Raw genomic sequence first — 5863 nt, forward strand, 5'->3', positions numbered from 1 at the left:
TAGTAAAAGTCATTGTATGCTATTTTTATTGCATTCTAAAGGAGTGGTGTTCTGATTATGAGGGGGTCCCTGGTGAATTTGCTAACACAAAACGGGTTCCCGGCCCCAAATAGTTGTACTTGACTACTGTATTGTGGTCGGCAATGTTGACAACAGAAAAATGAGACGGTAATTTCATTGAATCAAAACTTCTATGAAGATCCTGACATCATCAATGAAATTAAGAACTATGACAAGTGTAGTGTCTTAACACTTAGTACGTATTTATGTAATAAGAAAGACTCGGAATACAAGCAATTGAACTGGAGCTTCACATTTACTCAAACTAGTTAGTACCAGAATAACATAGAACAACACTGCGCATGACCACGGGTGCTCCATCCTTAAAGGGGACATCAGTAATTAACAGAACATAACATTCCTTCTCTTATACAATCCAAGTTACTTTTACCAAACCACAACTGAAACATTTCCCAGAACTTGTTGTAGTTATTTTGCATCTTTTAATTTGAACTTGAACAGTTAGTTTTTGTTTGTTTGTTTATAAGTCTAGTCTGTCTGGTGGACGGTGCCTTCGTTCTGGGTAGCGCCTCGGATTGTCTGGAGGCTCCTGAACATCCTCAGTGTGTGCTTGTTCCATTATAGCTTCTGCTATAGCAGCACCTTCATCAACACGTTCCCTTCTTTCAGTCCGGGGTCTCTTTACTTTCTACAGTTCCCTGTGTCCCCAGGATCTCTCTGTGCCTGTTCTCTCTCCATTGTTGTTCAATGCATTTGGTTAATGTGATGCCGCCAGATTATGTCTGGGCTCAAACCTTAAGTTCTGGGTCCCGTTTGTGTGTGTACGGCCCCTCTTGTCCATTTCCCTCCTCTTCTGTAGTCTCGCACCATCACTTCCTGTCCTTTTTGGAGATGGCGTTCCCGGCCACCGGAGAGCATCTTGGCTTGTTTGTTCAGGACTTCATTACGCCTGTTTGGCTTCATAATGTCCAGCTGTGTGCGGAGAGGCCTCCCGAACATCAGTGCGGCTGGGCTTTCATTTGTCGTGGCATGTGGGGTGTTTCGGTAGGAACTTGGCCAGTTTTGTTAGCAAAGTCCCTTCGTCTCGTTTTGCTGCACGGAGTCCTTGCTTTAGGGTTTGCACAAAGCGTTCTGCCAGCCCATTGGTGGCAGGGTGGCATGGAGCTGAGGTTGAGTGTTTGATTCCATTTACTGACATGAATCTTGTAAACTCGTCACTTACAAAAGCTTGCGCGTTGTCACTTACCAGCTGCAGTGGCAAACCGAAGCGTGCAAACGTTGTTCTGAGACACTCTATCGTCTGAGCTGAGGTGGAGGAGTCAGTGCAAAACACCTCTGGCCATTTGGAATGGGCATCCACTATAACCAGAAACATGTGCTTTTCAAAGGGACCAGCGTAGTCCACATGAATTCTCTGCCATGGCTCTGCGGGCCATTCCCATGGGTGGACTGGGACAGGAGCAGGCATGTGAAGGGTTTCCAAACATCCGCTACAGTTCTTCGCCATGTTTTCTATCTGTTGATCCAGACCTGGCCACCAGAAGTGGCTCTTTGCGAGCAGCTTCATTTGAACAATTCCAACATGACCTTCATGTAATTGCTGCAAAACTAGATGTTGGCATTTCTGGGGTATCATGACTCTCATTCCCCACATCAAACATCCTTGGTACGTTGTAATTTCGTTTCTCCGCTGGAAATACGGAGTCAGCTCTTTTCTGCCAGTAGCTGGCCATCCTGACATGGTGTAGGTGTACACTTGTGACAAGGTCACATCTTTCCTTGTCTCCTGTTTGATAACTGTGCTTGTGACTGGTAGGGCCTCGAGCTGAGCGGTATGGAACATGTCCACTGCATCCACCCTCCTTTGTCTTTCTCTTGTACACGGCAGTCTGGATAATCCATCTGCATTTGTGTGGAGGGATGACGGCTTAAACTCAATGTCATACATATGACTGGCAAGGAACAGGGCATATCGCTGTAACCTGGCTGCTGTCATTGCCGGAATGCCTTTCTTTGGACTGAAAATGGAAAGCAACGGCTGGTGATCTGTAACCAGTGTGAAACGCTTGCCATATAGGTATGCGTGGAATTTCTTGACGCCCCACACTAGTGCCAGTGCTTCTTTGTCGATTTGTGAGTAGTTTTTCTCTGCATCATTCAATGTTCGTGATGCGAATGCAACTGGCCTCTCTGACCCATCTTTCAGTGTGTGTGAAAGGACGGCCCCTAATCCATAAGGGGACGCATCACAAGCCAACTTCACTGGCATTTCAGGGTCGTAATGCATCAGGACCTGTTCAGATGTTATGAGCCGTTTTGCCTCCAGAAATGCATTTTCACACTGCTCTGTCCAACGCCATGTCCTATTCTTTTCCAGGAGCTGATTAAGAGGCTGGAGTACTGCTGAAAGGTTTGGGAGGAATCTTCTGTAGTAATTGATCAGTCCCGTGAAAGATCTCACTTCTGTGATATTTTGTGGTCGTGGTGCCTGTACCACTGCCTCGATTTTGTCCTGTGTTTTGTGCAATCCATTACAGTCAATCTCATGTCCACAGAAGACAATCTTGTCTTTGAAGAACTCACACTTCTTTAAGTTTGCCTGTAGACCATACTCTTTCAGTCTTTTCAGGACCTCTTCCAGGTTAGCCAGGTGCTCTTTGTCGGTGCGTCCTGTTCTGATCATGTCATCCAGGATACACTGGGTTCCTGGGATTCCTTGCAAAATCTGGTCAATAGTTTGTTGCCAAATGGCTGGGGCTGATGCAATGCCAAAAACCAGGCGGTTATACCTGTATAGACCTTTGTGTGTGCTTATTGTCAGGTACTGTTTGGAACTCTCTTCAACCGGTAGCTGCAGGTAAGCCTGTTTCAGATCGATTTTACTGAAGTGTTTCCCACCAGCTAGTGCAGCAAAGATGTCATCCAGGCGTGGTAGGGGGTATTGGTCCACATGCAACATTGAATTCACAGTTACCTTGAAGTCCCCACACATTCTAACAGACCCGTCTTTCTTCACAATAGGAACTATGGGTGTGGCCCATTCGCTTCTGTCCACTTTCATCAGGATCCCTGTATCCTGCAAGCGATCGATTTCCGCTTCCACCTTTGGTCTCAGGGAGTATGGAACAGATCTGGCTTTGCAGAATTTGGGGGTTGCATCATCTCTTAGTACAAGTTTTGCTGTGAAGCCTTTTACTGTTCCCATCTGATCACTGAAAACTGTGTTGTATTTCTTCCGCAAGTGTTCCAGTGTTTGGTCTGTACCATTCTCTTTGGACTGGAACGTGTGGAGCATTTTCAAGTCACACCAGTTCAGCTTTATTTTGAAAGCCATTCCCTGCCAAATAATGGGGGGCCAGTTCCAGGCACCACATACAGCTGTAACTGCTGTGTTTGCCCCCCATAATGCACTCTGACCTGCAACGCCCCCATTGGGCTCAATCTCTCTCCTGAGTATGTCTTCAGCAACACATGTGTTCTACAGCTTGATAGCCTTAAAATGCTCATTGTAGACGGTAGTGGAAATTATAGACACTGCAGATCCTGCGTCCAGTTCCATTTTGAGGGGTTTGCCTTCGATATCTGGTGTCACCCATATTATGCTACTGCTGGGAGAAGTCACTGTGTTTAACTCTATTGTACCAATTAATCGTTCATCTGAATCACTGCCACTGTTCTCTGCTAGTGCATTCACAGACCCTTTCATTTTCTCAGTTTTCCTGTTGTGACTGAATTTTGCTTTGCATGCTCTTTGAATGTGCCCCCTTCTACTGCATTTGTGACAAATTTCATCTTTGAAACGGCAGTCCTCTGCTCTGTGACCATCTCTGTCACACCTGTTGCATTTTTCGGCCACACGGGGGCGCTGTCGATTGCGTGAAAACTTGTGCAGGGAAATTTGTGACAGGTCAGTACTTCTTTTACTTTGCAACTCAAATGCATCTTTAGTCGCGATTTCCATAGCCACAGCAATTTCAACAGCCTTTGCAAACGTGAGCTCTGATTCTGTGAGCAAAGTTTTTGAATGTGTTCATGTTTCAGTCCACAAACAAATCTATCCCTTAATGTGTCATTTAGGTTCTCTCCAAACTGGCAATGTTCAGACAGTTTCTTCAACACTGCTACATATGTGCTAACACCCTCCCCCTCATTCTGATCTCTCTTGTGGAAACTAAAACGTTCCGCGATGAGGAGTGGTTTAGGTGATAGGTGATTTTGCAATAACTCCACAATCTCTGTGAATGTTTTATTTGAGGGCTTCAGAGGGGCAGTCAGATCTCTTAGCAAACTGTATGTTTTTGGGCCAATTAAACTCAACAACGCCGGTACTCTTTTGTTATCAGCAATGTCGTTTGCAATGAAGTACTGTTCCAGTCGTTCAATGTAAGTTGCCCAGTTTTCTTGCGTGTCATCAAACACATCTATTTTCCCGATGCTAGCCATTCTCTTTACCTCCGGCTCCACGGGTCTTTGATCTGCCGCCTCGTTCTCGTCAGCTCTCCCCTCGTCTTCACTGCTTGCTAGCTGTTGTGCTACAGGGTCAAAATCTTCCTCTCTTCCTACGAACTCCATCTGTATTCGTGATGCACACTGCAGGTAATCATCCTCGTCGCCATTGTAGTGTCTTAACACTTAGTACTTATTTATGTAATAAGAAAGACTCGGAATAAAAGCAATTGAACTGGAGCTTCACATTTACTCAAACGAGTTAGTACCAGAATAACATAGAACAACACTGTGCATGACCAAGGGTGCTTCATCCTTAAAGGGGACATCAGTAATTAACAGAACATAACAACAAGTTTACCCAATCAGAGAATGCAGCCAAGGTCAAGGAGGACCTGGATCTCCTAGAGAATGTGACACTTAACATCGCTGTGACAGGGAAAAGTGGGTCAGGAAAGTCCACTTTCGTTAATGCCTTACTTGGACTGGATGGGGACGAGAGAGCAGCAGAAACCAGAGTGATGGAGACCACCATGAAGGCCATTAGATGCTCCCACCCCACCATGACTAACGTGAAAATCTGGGACCTGCCTGGTATCAGCACCCCAAACTTTAAAGCAAAGAATTACCTGAAGGAGGTCAAGTTTGAAACCTACGACTTCTTCGTCATCATCGGCACTGTGAGGTTCAAAGAGAACAACATCATGCGGGCCTCAGAGATGAAGAAGATGTTCTACTTTGTCCGTTCGAAGATCGACAATGACATCCGAGCTGAGGCATGAAAGAAGAACTACAGGGAGGAAGATTTGCTCTCCAAGATCAGACATAATTGTGAGGAGAACCTGAAGACCGTAGGGAGCCCAAAAGTCTTCCTCATCTCCACCATCGACAATTTCCAGCAGCTGCTTGACTCTCTCCCTCAAAAAAACTCCCAGAGCACAAGAGGTCAGCCTTGATCCAGTCTCTGCCGGTTTGCTCCAAAGTCATGATTGAAAACTCCTTGCGTTGCAGCTGCTGCCACCTCAACCACAGCAGCCGTACCCATCACTGGCTTCTCAGTGGTCTGTGAGGTTGGTATTATGCAGGCCTTCCTCTGCAGGCCCTTCATAGCCTTTGGACGAGATGAGACTCTCAGAACGTGTCAATAAGCCAGTGGGTGAACTGAGCTCAGCGATGAAGTCTCGGAGTCGATGAGAAGGTGGTGGCTGGAATGCTGAGTACAACAGCTATGGTGGCAGCCAAGACCATCGTAGTTGAGTTGACTAGCATACCTGCCATTGGTAGGTTTGGATCAGTGGGGATTGCCTTTGCCACTACATTACACCTTCTGGACAAGGGATTAAAAGAGATGGTGGAGGATGCTAAAGCAATGCTCATGGTGGCAGGTGTAGAATGA

General features: G+C 46.1%; 1 pseudogene; it reads left to right on the top strand.

Moving 5' to 3' along the window:
- Positions 1–4604: 4604 nt before the first annotated feature.
- Positions 4605–5863, top strand: LOC115142122 (interferon-gamma-inducible GTPase 10-like; annotated as a pseudogene).

Source organism: Oncorhynchus nerka, linkage group LG14 (assembly GCF_034236695.1).
Source record: "Oncorhynchus nerka isolate Pitt River linkage group LG14, Oner_Uvic_2.0, whole genome shotgun sequence".
NCBI lineage: Eukaryota > Metazoa > Chordata > Actinopteri > Salmoniformes > Salmonidae > Oncorhynchus > Oncorhynchus nerka.